The following is a 20,034-nucleotide window of genomic DNA, read 5'->3' on the forward strand; positions in this document are numbered from 1 at the left end:
GAGACCATCCTGGCTAACACGGTGAAACCCCGTCTCTACTAAAAATACAAAAAATTAGCTTGGCATGATGGTGGGCGCCTGCAATCCCAGCTACTCCAGAGGCTGAGGCAGGAGAATTGCTTGAACCCGGGAGGCGGAGGTTGCAGTGAGCTGAGCTCATGCCACTGCACTCCAGTCTGGGTGACAGAGTAAGACTCAGTCTCAAAAACAAACAACCAAAAAACAAACAAACAAACAAACAAAAAACTAGTGATTCTTCACGCTATCTTTTATGCAAGGAGAATGTCAGTGACAGCTTGTTCTAGCACTGACAAAAACGTATTTATTCTATATTTCCACTTACAATGAGTTTTAGGCCTTATTCACTCAGAATTCTTAGTTCTTTCCAACAATTATCCTATCTTTAACAAAAAAGACCTGGTTAAAACAATGTAATACTTCAACTATAAGGCAACACACATAGAAATGGAGTAAGATATCAGCAATTGGCGTAGAAAGTCATGATGAAATCTACAGAAATTTAGGTGTAGAACAGTTCATTAAATGTTAAAATGTACTTAGCAAATATCCATGCTTAATTGTAGGTCAATATAGATATAAACTATTAATGTTGGCTCCTGATACTTCATCATTATGTCAATAATATCACTTTTAATTACTGTTGGCCTCATCTTTTTTAATACTATTTTCTTGTAAAATATAAACCCTTAATGGGAGAGCAACAGCCTCCTATTTATCACAAGTAATAATTGCACATTATCAATTATAATAATCTGTTGCAAATTGTGCTAATTTAAACTTTTATAGGTTATGTTTTCAAAAGTGTTTGTGATTATTTTTCTTTAGTTATTTTAGGACACTCTGCACACCTTCCATGTAGAATTAAAAAAAAAATAACTAAACCGAAATTTTTCAAATCTGACACTTATTTTAAATGAAAGTATGCGTGTTTTGGCCTACATTACTTTAGGCCAAACTGTTAATTACTTTAACAGTTGCCTCACTTCTTCATTTTTTGTACTATTGTATATAAACAAATATAATGCAAATTTTATGAACATTCTAACATTTGTTTGGTGGTACACTTGAATTTGCATGAGAAAAAATATTTGTATTTTGTGAAACATTAAATATTTGAAAAAATTTATAAGAGATATGAGTGCTAAAGCTATGTTTATATGGTAAAGTTTATATATATCCTTTGGTGGATGCTGAAGTTAAATATTTCTTTAAAATATATAAATTAAAATTCATATTTAAAGGATGATAAATTTAAAAGTAATGAATATGAGAGTGAGGAGCTATAGCTAAACTACAAATAACACAATAAATGTTAATTATTGCATCTGAACTTAGTTTTGAATTTCCCAAACTTAAATCTACTTAGAAACAATTGATCACAGGGAATAGCACATTTTTATGTTTTTTAAAAATTGTTTAATCTGTTTGGAACCCAATAAATATACATGTCTGAAGACTAAAGACAGCTATGGAGATTTTCAAATAAAAATGTTTTGCTTACATTTAATTTTATTGACCTATTATGCTTGAGTACTTTATTCATAGCCAGACTTGCATGAGTACTTATTAGTAGCCCAACTAAGAATTAAGCTAAACTTATTAGATGATTTTATAAACCCTTATGTCTGATTAAATTGTATCATTTAAAATGTATTTGCTGAAATTTAAGTCATCCTAATGAAGCAAATGTTGATAAGGAATACTATTTCTCCCATAGTTTTAAGATGTTTTCATTTTTTGGTGAGAATACCTTAGCTTTCCAAACCATTTTCTCTTAGTAAAACCCGTTATAGATGATACACCTTATAACTAATTTGAACTGTCTTTAATGATTCAAAAGCAAATTTTATAAAGCTCTTAAATTTTTATTCTGCTTTAAACATTTTAATAAATCACTGCTCTTATCCTTAAAAGAAACCACATGGTAGATGTTACTAAGAAAAATTAAATTGAAATGTCTCCAATGTACAACTTACATTTAAGGATTGAGTAAAGATGGGGTTTCATAGTTATAATTTATTGAATAGCCCTAAATATAACATTAAGAAAAAATCTAGTTACTTGTGAAATTATGTCTTCACAGTAGCTGCTGTTATATTTATATTGTGAATGATAGAGCTAAGAGGTGGTGAAAAATATTTATAATGGTAGATCATCAGGATAAAATAGGAACAATATGGCTTAATCACTTTATTTTATTTTATTTTTTTGGAATGTACTTAATGGAAAGGATGAATGACTGCCTTACTTCAAAATTAAATTCTATTGCCTTGAGTGAGGGATTTGAGTATTAGCATAACATTCTATTTATGTGAGTTATGCTATAGTTTTTGTCATTTTTTACATTACAGTGCAAGTAATGCTACTGATTTATGGTTGCATTTTTAAAGGGCAATGCTATACTGAAACCAGAGACTGAAGGAAGCTGAAAGTCATATTTGTCAAAAACTCAGCCTTGACATAGTTTATGATCATTGACTATTTGCCCTGTTTATAGGGCTTTATTTAAGAGTAAGCTAATCTAGCAAGAACAAATATGACTGATGTTTGCCTATTTACTATTTTTCAGTGTTTCATTTTTTGGTTAGATGGCTATAAGATGCAAGCTATATAAAGTTATGCAGAAGTTAAAGAATGCATAGTGCTTTCCCTTTTCATTATTCTCCTTTGAAAAGAATTACTTTGCAAATATTCAGCTTGGGTTCTACCAGCATCCACTATAATCAGAGTAATTTTTAATATCAAATAAATTATGAATACTCTCTTCAGTTATGCAATTGAGATGTTAAATGGTTGCGTGAAGATTTGAATGTTATGGTCTGGTATATAAGGAAATTATCACCTATGTGAAAAACATTTCTGCTTATAAATTATGAGAGCTTGATAACTTGAAACTTTTATAAGTAAGATTATTTCTAAGTTGAACTATAGGAATTTCAACCTAACCAACAACTTCTTATTTAGCTGAGTATCTGAAAACATAGGGAGCGAACTTATATATTACCATTCAAAAGCTTAAAATTATAAACATATTTTCATTCTGGGTTAAAATTAATTTTTTAATTTTATCTCTTAGACTCACAGATGATAGGAATAATAGCTATCTTTGCTTTAGTTTTTCAGTAAATGGTTATCAGTACATTTTAATTCTTATTGGAAACTTTAATGTAAACAACAATAAAATATTATTTTGATATATCTACAAATAACAAAATTGATGTTGCATACACCACGATGTAGTTACCCCAGGTACAGTCAGAGCAAGCAGAAACAGTAAGTGACTTGAATGTTAAGTCAGTAGGTGAGGAGGCAGAAAAACCATCCATTAAAGTGCAGTACTAGGCAAATGAGACTCAATGATTATAGCATCCAGTTAGGCTGATTGGACTGGCTGCAGTAAATTGCACAACTAGAGTTGTCATTCCATGGAGGCGTTATGCCATAGTTTGGATCAAGAATGAAAATAAACTAAGATATACTTTCCAATTTGATAGGTACACTAGATAATGTGCTCCAATCTGGAAAAAACAAATGATTTTCTGTTACTGCAGGAAAATTCAAGTGGTCAGTGTTTCTAGTTTCCAAAACATAACAATACTAAGAATAAAAAATACTGAATTAGTAAAGCTTAATCTATAATTACTACTTACAGTAAGCAAGGAAGATATTTTATCGCAACTGACCTGGCTAATAGAGTGGGCTGGAAGGAAGGAAGCCTATTTATTTGAGACACCATGTGAAAACTTTGAAACACAAAGGGGAAAAGGCAGTTTCATTGAGAATAAAATATTCATGCTGATAACTTACATAAAACAAAAGATGGAGTGTTTTCTGCAGGGAAATTACTTTCTTTGATGAGCTCCATTTATGCATGATGGAGTTTTAAATTTTTGAAAACCCCCTTAGTTATTTTTTCTTCCTTTCAATTCTGGTGGTTTTAATTTCAGGCATAAACAGATGTAAAATTTTCTTGCTAAAAGCTTCTTACACTGTTTAAAGTCGGATTTATGACATAGGCAAAAATAAAATGCCATCTTACAATGACAGTGAGTAGGAAATCAACAGTTAAGGCATCAGTCTCATGAATTGCACAATGAGCAGTAGCTCCATTTGTTTTGATACTGCCCAATGATAAAATATATCTTCATTTACTTCGCTCATTTTTAACATTGTTTTGATTGAAGCATATTCTTGAGGGATGCTGAGTATTATATCTGCTAACTAGCAGCTTGGGTTCTGGAAGCAATTCTATTTGAGTGAAATCTATTATATAATGACTTTGTTGAGTGGCCTGCAAGCTGCATGTTAAGGTTCAAACCTTTACTTCTTGAGGATAGAAAGCTATTGGTTTATCTGATAATTTAATATGGGAGGCATTTTAGAAGCTGCACTGGCTAGCAAGGATTTGTATCTTATGTATTGCCTATCACCCTAATCAAAAGAGAAGGAAAAGATGGAATATACCTCATCTCTAGAGACTTAGGTTCCAATGGTAGAACATCAGAGTAGAAAGGAAAATAAATGTGTTGATGCTTCTTTGATTGAGCATCACAGAGTCAACATGCAATCTGACACTGCTTAAAAGGGGTTGCTAGTATCAGACTCATAAAGGGCTGGAAAAAGAATGGGCAGGAGAAGAATGTTTACAAGTTGATGTACATCAGCAAGGTTTTCACAGTGTCTGTTTGCAGGAAACTGATCCACTAAGGGCAAATCTTTATGGAAATGTACATTGCAAAATAACTATAAACAAAGCTCTATATTATTACCAAGTGTGATAAATAGATACCTGTGCTGGCCGAATGTGTATTAGAATAGAGCACTCTAAATTTGCTACATTGAAATAGGTCACAAACCTCTTGCAGTGACCCAATTTTGCACTCCTGGGCAGCAAGAATCTAGCTAATAGAATCAGGACTATGCTTTCACTCCTTATGATCTAGCAAAATCTAGTGATTGCAAGATGTTTTAGAAGCCCAGAAAATGCACATGTACAAACACACACATGTTTAAACCCTCATTAATTATATACTTACATAATTTTTACACGGATTCATAAAAGAAAAATATTCAAGAAATGAAAGATTTTAGAATGCCTCTGCCTCTAAATTTGAGACAGTGGCTTTGCCACACTGCTGTTCATTTGATAAATATTCATTGATTGTTACTCCCTGGAGATCCAGAAACGAATGTAACCCCCTTATACTCTTAAGAATCTCACAGCTAGCTGAGGTAGAGAGATAAGTCAATCAGCATTTTTATAACTTAAAATGATAAGTCTAAAGGACAAGTTGTTACATGAGTGTACTTTACTCAGTCTAATAAGTAATAGGAGGTTTTGGAGATGGTGATGTGGAGTCAAATTCTGAAAAGTAAATGAATGGGAGGCTGTGTGGGTGTAGGCGCATAAAGTTGACAAGACATTGAGATCTGAGAAAACTTGATTTTAAAGATAAGACGACATGCAAATAGTTTCATGCTCCTGCCACAGGGCAGCTGGAAGGATGGAGAGTGTGCAGGCTTGGGAACCACAGCTGGGATAGGGTCTGATCTCTGTTCAACCAATATTTGGTGGTTTTTTCAAGCATTTAACTTCTAATTGCATTTCTATAATAGCAAAATGTATTTAATAATATCTTATATTTTAGGTTCATTGTGAAAATATGTTTTATACATGGCATATTCAATCAATATTACTTAAAGAGGTTATAATTATCAAAAATGACCTTAACCAGATGTTCCCAAAATGGAATTACTTCAGGAATTTTCAAAAATGCCAAAGACTGGATCTTGCCCCTCAAGATTCCGATTTAACTAAACAAAGTCAGATTTCAGGCTGAAAGAGAATACAGAAAAATCTGAAAAATAATGGTCAGTCATGAAAAAGGAAATAATTGGAAAAATGTTGTCTTTACCTAAGAAGGCTATGAATATGCTAAGAAAGAGGATTTATTTATTCCATAGAACAGAAAGACCACCATTAACAGGTGTAGTTGAGTAACATTTCCAGGCTGCACCCACTTCAAAATCGTTGATTTTAGGGGCTAAATAGCAAAAGTAAAGTTTCCATGTTCGGAAAGTCTATTCTGATATGAAGTGCAACAAGTCAATGCCTTATATTATGATAGAAAAAGCTGTAAGTTGTATTTCCTTGGACTGCCATGGAAGGAGCATGGAAGAGGTGGCAAGGGAATCTAATTTTGAGGATAAAGAGTCTTAGAGCATTTTAAAGTAACAACGTTTAGTCTCTCTAATTAATATGCATCTCAAAGAGACAGAGGCCCTGCTTTGAAGATCTGAAATGCAGCAAAAGCTATCCTGCCTAAGCCTTTAACCATGGGTTTGATGACTAGAAACGATATTTTTAACCATGTTAGGAGAGAAAGAAATAGGCTGAATTACAGCAGAAAGAATTTAAATACATAGTAGAGCAAATGATGATCACCATTTGAATATTAAAACAACTTACTTTATTTTTGTCCTATCATAAATTAGCCCTGATATTCTATCCTGGTTACCAAGGAAGAAATTGTGTGGCAGAACCATATTCTCTAATGTTAAGGATGACAGAAAACTGAGAAGAAGCCAAGTTCCTCTTAATGAATTAAGATTTTAAAGGTCTGAAGTTTTATTTTTTCATGAAAAACAATAATGCTGATCGTTTGATTATGTAAATAAAGTATAAAATATTACATTTTTGTAATTGATATTAAGGACCTACATATAAATGAATTATTTTACACATATATTGTTTTTCCCACGAAAATACTTCGGGCTAATTGGATAATAACCACATTTATTTTCTCCCCATGAAAGTCTTTTAATATTACAGAAATATTTCCCTATGAGGTATATAATTGTTGAAATATTTCCCACCTAAAATTATCCTAATTACTTTGTGCCACTCTTGGGGTAGAAATATGTGAAATTGCATCACTTTCAAAAAAGATTTCTTTAAAGATCTTCTTTAATTTGCTCGTCTTCACAAACTTTTCACAGACTTGTAAATTTTTCTATGCGTGCTGTTTATTTTTTTTGTTTGGCTTTGTTTGGCTTTGGTTTTAGGGATTTTTTTTTTTTTTTTTTTGCACTCAGCATTTACACAAAATCCCATTACAATCTGACATTTGCTTCAACCATTCAAATAGATGGGGGGTGTGGGGGGTTGTTGCTGTTGTTGTTTATTACACAAACTATTTTCAGGTAAACAAATCCAGTGACCATGTTTCAGTCTTCATCTTATTTGACTTCTCATCTCATTGTGGAAATTTGCATTTCCCTGATCATTAGAGGAGTTGAGAATTTTTCATATACCTGTTGGCTATTTGAATGTCTTCTTTTAAGCAACGTCTATTCTATCCTTAATTCTTACCTTTCCTTTACCCCATATTCCTACTCTTTCTGTAAGACCCATTGTTTCTGCTTCCTAACTATATTTCAAATAGGCCAGTTACTCCCCAATTTTACTGGCCTCTTTCTTGAACACATGACCACCATCTTATGTCTGGTCTCCTCCAGGAGCCTCCTTGTTAATATCCCACTTATATGATTCTAGTGGGTACCTAACCCATGATATTTTTTATCATTGCATTTTGTGTGTATTCTTTGTAGCAACTACCATGAATTTTTATATGAATATTTATGTTAAATTTCATGGGTATATTTTCTTGTTTATTATCTCTCTAAGCAGATAAACTGTAAGAAGATAGACTTGTGCCTTTTACTCCATCAGTGGATATAAACATTTTTAACAGTGACTGTTATACATTAGGAGGTCAATAAATATTGTTTTTAATAAGCGACTGACTTGCTTAAAGGCCACAAAAGTAGTGCTGTGGCTACCGCCCCCCCCCCAACAAAGTCTATTTCTAAGAAAAAAATTATATATATATGCATGTATATTCATCAATTGAATAGGTATCATATTATATTTAGCAACCCATCTATAGAAGAGGCAAGTTTGCTTAGGGGAGTAATAGACCATGTTGATTTTATATTGATTTATATTGATTTTAAGACTTAGTTTTTGATCAGCTTTTGTTATTCTTTGTAGTGATGGTGGCGGTGGCTTTTTTCCTATTACAAAAAAAACAAAACTAGCAATTCACTTAAATCATTCCGGTGACTCAAGAGCTATCTCAAAGTGCGCTAATCATTTACTTCATAATTTATTGTCAAATGTTAGTGTACATCATTTTATACACAAAAAAACTAATTATTTTAATGTGGATTTTAAATAGAAACTTAGAAACAATACTGAGATTAGACTGTAGATTAACTGTATAAGCACTGTCATTATATGTTCAGCAATTGGGAGAAGCTACTGAATGCATGAATTCGGCTTTAGTTAGTACCAACATAATAAAATGGCTATAGCATATGGCATGAAAAAGGCCACTTAAGTATGGATTTGGTAAAGTGATAAGGAAAGGGGCAAGACTATAGGATTTTACAGATAACTCATCTGATGAGAAAATAAAGCAAAAAGTTGGCAGTAAAAGAGAGAACAGTAATGGGATGATAGACAGATGGAGAACCAAATACAGCAAGAGAGGTGAAGGAGAGTTCTCCGTGTTTGAAGGCAGATAAAAAGAAAGTCACTGAAGAGGAAAAATTAAATTTGGCAGAGAGTGAGGAAAACATAAGAATCATATCACTCAGAAGCTTCAGTGTCTTCTCTAGTTCTGTATAATAATTTGGATATCAAAAAATATTTTTACACAGTTGTATTATATGACCCTTACACAAACTATTTAAGTATGAGTGAAGTAAGACAGGTGGTTCTATTCCCATTTCACAGATTAGAAAACAGAAGCTCAGTTCCTAGGGTCATGCAGCAGGTAAATAACATAAGGGAGAACAGAAGTATTCTGATTTCTACAGTTTTATACTTTCCACTACACTATGTTGACAGTGTGGTATTAATCTTTAAACAGGAGGAGATTGAAATCTGCTGTGAGAAAGGAAGTATTTAAGGCAATGATCCAAAATGAGTCTCTTTTGCCACCCACACACTTGAATTATTACTACAGCCTAAGTAAATTTCAGTAAACCAGGAGTGTAGAAAGAGATGGCTGTCATGAAGGGGTGGGGGTAGCATTCATTTTTTCATTCTTTTTTTTTTATAGTGTTCTGTATGTAAACCTTCTACCAATTATTGGAAATATATTGGTGAGCAAAAATAGTCATAGTCCAAGCCTTCCTGAAGCCCATTTTCTGGTGAAAAAAAGTAGGCTTTTTGTCAAACAACAAAATTAAATTTTTAAGTGCAAACTCAAATGTAAAGGCAAAGTACACAATGCTATGAAATAATTTTAAATGAGTCTCATAGAGCTGAGAAGGCCAGGAGATACTTGCTTACCTAGAAGGATGGCAATTGATTTAAATTCTAAAGAAGGAATAAGAGTGAAGTATCTGAGAAGATTTAGGGCAGGCCTAGAGCCTGCTAGGAAGACATATATGAAGAAATGAAAGAATTTGGTATGACCAAAAAAATTTGGTGTGCTTATGTTCCTGTGCCCTGAATTAAAACCAACATAGTAGAATTTTCTCTTCATTTTAAATAGTTATGTAGTGAAATTGAGTCAGACAATTCTGATTCAATATTTTTTCCAAGTGATGACTATCCAAAAACCAAAGTATGACAAATTTAGTTCATTGATCTTATTGATTTTTAGTTGAGATTCGTGAATCAGGTAGCATCTCATATAAAAATAGAGAGGTGCTATGTTGGACATAGGCGAACAGTTGGGTTTCGTAAGGTAGGAACAAGAAAGTCAAAAGAGCAAATTGGTTAATACCAGGTACTTCATGTTATTTTACTCGTAAGAGTTAAAGCAGGGACTTCCTTATTATTTCAGCAGAAGTTGACTGAGTTCTTTCCAATTGGTTGTTGAAGCTCCTGTTTTCAGACAAAAACTTGTCTGTCCGAGGATTTTCCTACTTCCTTACAGTTCAGTTCACTCTGCTTTAGTTTGGTCTATTGGGATCTAGTGCAGGAGCTCAGTCCAAAACAATGGCCTTCTACAAATTTTAATTAACATGACTCAAAAACAGAGAATAAAATAATTGCTTTAAAGTAATAATTTCTGGGAGGATGTGTGTGTGTGTATGTGTGTGTGTGTGTATTCTTGCAAAGGTCTTAAACAGTGTTTTGCACATGAAAAACCGTCATAAAATAATAGTCAGTTAATTCTTTCAGCATGTATTTATTGAAAACCTAGGAAGTACAATGTGTGCAAGCACTCCACTGGAGGCTCTTATCAGCTTTTTATCCTCTAGTATTTGACCAAAGAATGGCCAGGATGCAGTTAAAAAGATTACTTCTTGCTTTGAAAAAGCCAATTCCATATGTGTTTACATATTTATATTTTCTAGATTTCTAATCTTCTTTTCTTGCCATAGCCTCAGGTAGGACAGGAAAACCATTCTTGCAGTGCTGTAGTGATATACTCTCCAATATGGTAGTCATCTGCCACATGTGGCTATTGAGTATTTGGAATGTGGCTAGTACAACTAAAACTTGATCTTTTATTTTATTGGGCTTTAATTTAAATAGCTGCATATGGCTAGTATCACCTGCATAGTGCCACTTCAGAGGGATTCAGAAAAAGACTTTTAAGTTCCCACTGCAATGTACTTTTGATACATTTGGCATGAACTTGCTATTTCTTGTATCTTGTGGCCTGGATGTAATTGAAAGAGATGTTTTTTTGGCATAAGGGAAAACTTATCTTGAGAAAAAAATGTAGGTGTGAACAAAAGCTCATTTTCCCAACTCTCTTGGGGAATAAAAAGTGAACATGTTGATATCAAAAAGTCTGCCAAAACACGCAGATGGAATTTCACAGGAATTGATTTTTTCAAGAACACAAAAGAGTTAAAATAAACAATTTTCTTTATGTTTATTATTTGAGAAACAGCCACTCACAAAAATATAAAAACCATAAAAATAAAGGAAATAAAATTACTTGTGTTATAAACATTTAGAAAAATCTGGTGGTGATTTAAAGATAGGTGGAAGATTAATCTGAGGTCAGCCAACTTATTTTTCTTAATTATATCCAATATTTAGAGTTTCTGTGAGACACCCTTTTTTCTAAAATATTTACTTTTGAATATGAATGCATGCAATTGAATTTGTTGATTCAAAAAGTAGGAAAGTAAATAAAGTTAAGAGTATATTTTTCTTCCATGTTTATACCACAGCTTTCTAGTAACACTGCTTGGTGATAACTACTGCCTCTTTTTATTTTTATTTATTTTGCAATATTTTGGAGCTATTTTATTTACTCTTCTAACATATTTACTGGGTGCCTGTTTATTATAAGATAGGCAATATTCTAAGCACTGGTTTATTGCAGTGGAAATAAAAGACAGAAAAAATCTTTAAAAAATTACATTTCAAGAGAAGCAAAGAGGCAATAAATACAATAAATAAGTAAAATACATGGTATGTTAAACAGTGACAAGAGGTACAGATTTTAAAAATATTCTTAAGGAGATCAAGGTGTTGAAAGAAAAAGGGGATAAGGGAGTACCTCATTGGGGAAGAAGTTTACGTATGTTAATCAGAGAAGAACTTTGAGAGCTTTATTTTCAGCAAAGACTTGTAGAAAATAGGGAGCAAGACTTAATCAAGCAGAGAATTCCACATTCAAAGGCCTTACTGCAGGAACTTGTTCAGCATCTTCTAGGAAAGCATCTTTGCAATGTGGGTGGGACAGAGTGATCACAAGGCAAAGACTTCATATATTGAGTAATTAATACCATCAATTCATTGATTAACTAATCATTGTTATAATATTCTGCATATTGTGTATGTTTTTTTTCTCATCAAATATTTTATGAGTCTCTAGGATAGGAATAGGGCTTCTCTCTAGTACCTACAACTCTGTTAATCACACATAGCCTTTAAAATAATTGCATACTAAGGTCTTATTTCTCTTACAGAATATATTATGTAATACTTACAGAAATACCTCAGCTGCTTTCTTCTCCAATGTTCTTTTCAATGGCTAAGTTCATTTTGAAATATAAGAATCAGCCCCTTAGTTGGGGACACAAAACTGATTGTTTTGTACTGAATATAGTTCCATGAAGAATTGTTAAAATGTTAATTTACTTAATTATAATTACGTTATTGCTTGCTATTATTTTTACAGCAAAAGTAATAGGCTTATGGAAGAGAACATTACTCTAATTTTGTTTATGAATGAGGACATCAAAGTCTAGAGAGAGGTAAAATAATTTGCCCAAACTCACACGGGTGTTTATAGTTACAGCTAGCATTATTGCCTACTTACATGATAGCTACAGCTAGCATTATCATGTACTTAATATGTGATAGCCACTGTGCTACATACTTTACAGGTACTATGTAATTTTTTAATCCTTCCCACAACTCTGTGAGATAACCATTATTACCATTTTTATTTTGCTCATAACAAAACTGAGGGAAATAAGTAACTTCTTCAAAGTCACACAGCTGCTGATCAATGGATATGGGATTCTACCTAGATCTTTATGCCTCACGGAGAACCCACATGGATAACTGCTTGCCTCAACGCTAGAGAGAGAGGGGGAGAGATACAGGGACAAGAAGGCCCTTTAGAAGGCAGATAGGTATACTAGAAAAAAAATTTTGTTATGGCCACTCATTGATTGAATCTCGCCTTCACCTAATAACTGAGTATTTGTGAAACCGCTTTTGCAAAAATTATAACTGAGGAAATTATGACAGTGAAAGAGATCGGACCTAACCAACTCCATCTTGCTTCTAACCTTTAAGCTGCCCTTGTTAATTCCTGGGTGTATGTCAAACTAACCTAGTGAAGGAGTTTAGTTTATGGTTTGACTCTGAAATGAAATTGATAATAGCTCTTTCCCAAAAAGACCCACTTCTTGCCTCGGGACCAGTCTACCTTTGTAGGACGAAGAAATTAACCACAAGATTAGAAATCTAGGAGTCATGCAGCCTCTGGCTGCAGGAGTCTGAATCTCCCCAAATTGCTCCTGGGGATAACATCACTATTATAAAGCCTAAGATCAGTGCATGAGGTCTTTTGCAGACCCTGCACTCCATGAATCAGCTAACATCACCCAGAACAGTAATCTGTCTCAACCAGTTCCGTGATCCCACCCAGGAACAGAAAACAGCAAGAAAATCTTACTTCGACTCCCTATGATTCTATCTCCAACCTGACCAATCGGCACTCCCCACTTCCGGAGACCTTACTACAAAATGATCTTTAAAGACTTTGATATTGGATAGGAGAAACTGATGTGAGCAATAATAAAACTCCAGCCTTCCGCACAGATGGTTGTGTGTGAATTACTTTTTCTCGATTTCAATTCCCCTGTCTTGATAAATCAGCTCTGTCTAGGCAGCAGGCAATGTGAACCTGTTGGGTGGTTACATGTGGGGCATGCTACATAACTTTCTGAATCTATTTTCTCTTTTGAAAATTGAAGAATCAAATTACAGCTTCATATTTGCTTAATCAGGACCTTGACTCTTCTATCATGAGTAAAAGTTAGAAGCTATTAAACTTCTTAACTTAATTGGTGAGTAAATTCTTACAGATTAAGAGAAGCTATTCAGTTGAGGTGAAAACCGTTATATGCCTAAGAAGAACACAGATCATTATATTTAAAAAATAGCACTTGATTTTAAGTGACATTTTAGTATAATATAAAAAAAATCTGAAGTACCCAATGATTTTAAGGTTAAAAGAGTACATTGAAATTAATAAGGTGCTCATTAATTCACCCCAATTATCTGCTTATTTTTCATTCCTTTCTTTTGCATACATGTGAAATTTTAATTGTGTTCAGTGAAGAAAGCCCATATTCTCAGCATGCATCATTATGTATCCACATTGTACGCAACTAAAAAGTAACTGTTTGCTTGCACATGCAGATCTATAAGTTCCAATGTAGGTTCATAACAGTCATTTAATATTTACGATAGATGTAATTTGATATTTTTTGAAATTGAAAATAAATTTGTTTTGTAGGGTCTCTGAATAGGCTATTGATCTGTTGTCATACATGATTTTTATTGTGGTTACTCAGAAGCAAAGTCTCAGTTACTTTGATTGCTGTATTTTGCCAAACATATTTCTTCAACTTGTTCTTCTGTATATGAAAATGATATGATTTACCCACTGTGAGTTGGAAGTCTTTTCAAGTTATTTTTACATTGTTAGTAATGAATTTACAATAAGAAGCATCCAACTTCCCACACTGAATCCCTTGGTGATCAATTGAATGCATTTACTGGATCACCAGCTGAGATATTAGGGTGTAATCTGTGCCTAGGGATCCGAGATTTCTTTGTATAAATTTAATTTACCCTTATGGGGATCAAAAGCTAATTAACACCCATTGTTTCCAACTGAGCTAAAAGCTTGAAGCAATTAGTATTTGAGAAATATTTTCTTTCGTTAATATTTTTTTCAGCATGTAATCTTGATTGGTTCCATTTTAGGCACTGATAGGGTATACTTTAAAATTAGAATTGTATGGACTATGTTTTTTGAATTTTTGTTGTTTTTGTTACTATTCCCTGATAAATATTTATACAACAACACCACCACCAACAACAACAAAAATGTAGTGTCTAGGTGCTCATTCCATCCTACTTTCCGAATGAGATGACTAATAACTTTCAAGACATCAAGATTATTCTCTCACAGAAGAAGTGAGAAAGCATTTTTAATCATTAACACAAGGGAGTTTGCCACTTTTCAATAGAGGAGACATTGTGTACTAGTTGCTTTAGCCTTACGGCTGTTGATTAGTTACACAGATGTGTTAGAAATGGAGCTCCTAGCAATATTTAACATGACGAGCGAATGAATAAACACTGTTTAAAAAATATGCCTCATCTAAGACATTATGCTATTCTTATCAATTATTATATACAAGTAAAATGCAAGCCTGTGTGATTATACAGTTTCTTTTATATCTAACCATTATTCATGAAGAAAATATTCAGGAACAGAAAGATGATAAATGTTTGTGGAAACAACTGAAGTTTTTGTTTTGCCTTAAAACACTGACATAATTTGAAAGTATGATATATTACCAAGTCTCTTTATTATAATAGTATGTTGACAAATGATATTGTGAATGGATAATTTGTAATACTACAAACCAAAGATTAGAAAGAATTGTGTATAATAAGTTAGAATCTTTCTTTTATAAATATCCCTTGCTGGTAGCACATCAAGTGCTTAACTCTTTCAGTCAATTAATGCAACTTTGAGGACTTCAGAGTGAGCATGAAAAGTATAGTAAATGAGACTACAGAGACTCTATGGGAAATACCCCTACAAATACCTTCATACATACAAATAACTTTCACACTAATAAAAATGGTTTTGAGGAAGAGATTAACGTCCTCTTTTTTTTTGAGAGGGAGTCTCACTCTGTTGTCCAGGCTGGAGTGCAGTGGTGTGATCTCGGCTCACTGCAGCCTCTGCCTCTGCCTGCCGGGTTCCAATGATTCTCCTGCCTCAGCCTCCCACGTAGCTGGGATTACAGGTGCCCACCACCACACCTGCCTAATTTTTGTATTTTTAGTAGAGATGGGGTTTCACCATGTTGGCCAGGCTGGTCTCAAACTCCTGACCTCAGGTGATCCACCAGCCTCAGCCTTCCGAAGTGCTAGCATTACAGACTTGAGCCACCATGCCCAGCTGAGATTAACTTCATATTAGGTTTATAGAAAGTAAAAATGTTCAGCTGCTTTTGTTATTACTTTCTCTTTATGGTGGAAAATTGTAAAACATGACTTAGAAAAATAGCATGTAAAATTTATCAACAGTTATTTACTCTTTTGGGTTAAGGTTTTTTTTTTTCAAAGTATTTTTTGACATCTAATATTACTGGTAAAAGTAGTATATTAAACCATCCAGCTGTGCTTTATCTTCTTTTAATTCAGAAGTTCTTACCTGGGTTCTGCATACCTCTACAGGGTTTGTGAAATTCTAGAAATCACTTTATGTTTTTCTTTATTGATTATGGCAAAGCTTTACTACATCTTACTGTATTATTGTATCTTGGGTAATTCATTGTGCTCATCGTTAAGGTTGCAAAGATGAAAAAGAGCAAGAAGCCTAGAGTTCAGCAAGAGATATATACCAGCAAGTTATATCACTGAAATATATACAAAGTTCAATAGGATGACATGAAGGGACTGTCTGTCTGTAATGCAGTGAAGGGCATAAGAAATCTCATGGAGGAGGTGATCCTTCAGCTTAGTTTTGAAGATTGAGTAGTAATTTGGCAAGGTTAGTAAAACTAAAGGGTACACAGGTTTTTTTCTTTATAGTCACATATTTTGTGTATGTGGAAAGCTATGTTGGGGGCTGGAACATTGTGGTAAGCTGAATAATGGGACTCCCATATTATCCAGGCCCTAATCCCTAGCACCTGAGTATTACCTTCTTCAGGAAAAGGGACTTTGCAGGTGTGATTAAAGATTTTGAGATAAATTATCCTGGATTATCTGAATGGGACCTAAATGTGATCACAAGTGTCTAGATAAAAAGGAAACAAGGAAATGTATCTATATAAAAGGAGAAAGGGATGTGATGATGGAAACAGAGATTAGAGGATATGCTTTGAAGGTGGAGAATCGGCCACAAGTTTAGGAATACAGGCAGTCACTACAAGCTGAAAAAGATGAGGCAATGGGTTCCACTCTCAAATCTCCAGAAGGAATCAGCCCTCCACCACCTTGATTTTAGTCCAGTCTATCTGATTCTGACCTCCAGAACTGTAAGTTAATAAATTTGTGTTGTTTTATACTAATAATTTGTGGTTATTTGTTATAGCAACAACAAGAAACTAATACAAGCATAAACTCTTACCCTGAAATGCCTCACTTGAATCACATACTCTTGGTATTACTCCCATGGGTTATCTTAAATTCACTCAAGAGCATTGCAAATTTGATTGGTTTTATTCAGACGCACACCTCATATATTGTGATCTACATGCATTAAGGTCATTTTTCTCTATTTCTTGTCCAAACTGCAACCTAAGTTGAAGTTTTAATTGTCCATCACCATGCTCCAGGGAAGACCACATGGCCCAAGGGCACTATCTTTGGAAAATCACTGAACTTATAAAAATAATATAACAGATGATTTCTAAGATCTCAGTGTGTCCTATACTTAGATTTCAATTTCAAAAATATAACTTTATCATCAACTCATAAAAATAAAATAGTGAATGAGAAATAGGAAGACAGTGACGAATAAACTAGACAATTGTATACAGGAAAGGTTTATCCTATACAGTGAGAATAGAGATAAAGATATACCTCAAAGATATTTTGGATTCAGAATCAGTTATCTCTGACTGGATAGTTGGGATTTTGGAGTCAAAGATAACTCTGAAATTTACAGCTTGGTCAACTGCGTCATGTGGTAACTGAGCCAGGAAATTTGCATTTCAAAGAGGTGAATCGTTTTCAATATATTTAGTTTTAGATATTCATGGGACAACTGTGTAAGTATTGATATTTAAAAATAAAAATAGGTTTGTTCACTGGGAGGAAGAGGACAGAATTGAATCCTCCAGCAATTTTCCCCCAACAGGAACACCAAATTGAACAACCATTCACACAAGAAATTACCTACATAAGAAGAAGAAATCAGATGAGCAATCACAGTACCTCGTTTTAACATCATATAAAGAAAAGAGGCACTTTAGAGGGTAGGAAAGACAGTCTTGAATCGCCTACATGACCCCTCCTTCATGCTTCAGCAGAACAACATGGCTCAGAGAGAGAATTTCTGTGCTCAGGAGAGGGAGAGCAAAGCAATTGTGAGACTTTGCATTGAAACTTGGTGCTATCCTGTCACAGCAGAAAGCAACGCAGGGCAGAACTCAGTTGGTTCCCAATAAAGAGAACATTTAGAACATCCCTACCCAGATGAGAATTTTTTATCCCAGAAGTTAGGAGTCTGCATTCCAGCTAGCCCTACCACCACAGGCTAAAATTCTCTGGGGTCCTAAATCAACTTGAAAGACAGTCTGGGCCACAAGGATTACAATTCCTGGGCAAGTCCTGGTGCTGTGCTGGGCTCAGAATCAGTGGACTTGGGGTGCATGTGACCCAGTGAGATAAACACCATCTGGGGAAGCCCAGGGAGTGCTTACATCACCCATCTCCCAACTCCGGGCAGTGGAGCTCATAGCTCCAGGAGAGGGAAGAGAAAAGAGGACTTTGTCCTGCAACTTGGATACCAGCTCAGCTACAGTAAAATAAAGCACCAAGCATAGTCCTGAAGCCCCCTTTCCAGGCCATAGCTCCTGACATAGACTCACCCTGAGCCTGAAGGAAACACATTGCCCTGACGAGAAGAGCCCAATCCTGGCAGAATTTACCGTCTGCTGACTAACGACCCCTTGGGCCTTCAATGAACATCAGTGGTTGCCAGGCAGCAGTTGCCATGGGCCTTGGGCAAGACCCAATATTGTGTTGGCTTCAGGTGTGACCCAACACATTCCCAGCTGTGGTAGTCATGGAGAGAGACTCCTTCTGCTTAAGGAAAGGAAAGGGAAGAGTAAAAAGGACTTCGTCTTGCAACTTGGGTACCCGCTCTGCCACAGTAAAATAAAGCACCAAGTAGACTCCTAAAGTCCCTGATTTCAGGTCTTATCTCCTGAAGGGCATTGCTAGACCCACCCTGGGTCAGAATGGAACCTGTTGCCCTGAAGGGAGATACCCAGGCCTGGCAGGAGTCACCACTTGCAGACTAACGAGCCCTTGTGCTTTGAATAAACATCAGCGGTCGCCATCCTGGAGTCTCCACAGGCCTAGGGGTGATGGTGGCCAAAGGCAGAGACTCCTTCTGCTTGAGGAAAGGAGAAGAAAAAGTAAAAATGACTTTGTCTTGCCACCCGGGTACCAGCTCAGTCCCAGTAAAATAAAGCACCAAGCAGACTCCTAAAGACCCTGGTCCCAGGCTCTAGTTACTGGATGGCATTTTTAGACCCCACCCTGGGCCAAAAGGAAACCTGTTCCACTGAAGAGAAAGACTCAGTCCTGGCAGGATTTATCACCTGCTGACTAAAAAGCCCTTGGGTCTTGAATAAACATCAGTATTAACTAGGAAATAGTCATCACAGCTGTTGGGTGAGACCACCTGTTTTGGCTTCAGGGGTTACCCAGCACAGTCCCAGCTGTGCTGGTCATGGGAGTGCTTTCATCATGCCTCCCCCAACTGCAGGCAGCTCAGCACAAAAAGAGAGACTCTATTTGTTTGGGGGAAGAGAACAAGAAACTCTGCCTGGCAACTCAGGGAAATTTCCTAGATGTTATCCAAGACCACCAAAATGGCACAACTACAACTCTGCAAGAGTCACAGTGTTACAGGGCTTGTGGTTCCCCATAAAGCACATATAGCTGCAGTGGCCAAATGCTTAGATCACGATGCTCAATTTTCTCTGAATACTTGGAAAGACTTCTCAAGAAGGATGGGTACAAATAGGCTCAGACTGTAAATATTAGAATACATACTTAACTCTTCAATGCCAGACATCGACAAATATCCACTAGCATCAAGACCATCCAGGAAAATATGACTTCACCAAAAAAACTAAATAAGGCATTAATGACCAATTCCAGAGTGACAGAGATATACATGATCTTTCAGATAAAGAATTCAAAATAGCTGTTTTGAGGAAGCTTAATGAAATACAAGGTAACACAAAGAAATAATTCAGATTCCTATCAGATAAATTTAACAAAGAGACTGAAATAATTAAAAAGAATGAAGGAGAAATTCTGGAGCTGAAAAATTTAATTGACAGACTAAAGTATTCTTCAGAGTCTCTCAATAGCAGAATTAATCAGAAGAAGGAATTAGTGAGCTTGAAAACAGGTTGTTTGAAAATATGCAAGGAGTCAAAAGAAAAAGAATAAAAAATAACAAGGCATGCTTACAGAATCTAGAAAATAGCCTCAAAAGAACTAATCTAAAAGCTATTGGC

The sequence above is a fragment of the Pan paniscus genome, chromosome 3 (genome assembly GCF_029289425.2).
Source record: "Pan paniscus chromosome 3, NHGRI_mPanPan1-v2.0_pri, whole genome shotgun sequence".
In the NCBI taxonomy this organism is placed as follows: domain Eukaryota; kingdom Metazoa; phylum Chordata; class Mammalia; order Primates; family Hominidae; genus Pan; species Pan paniscus.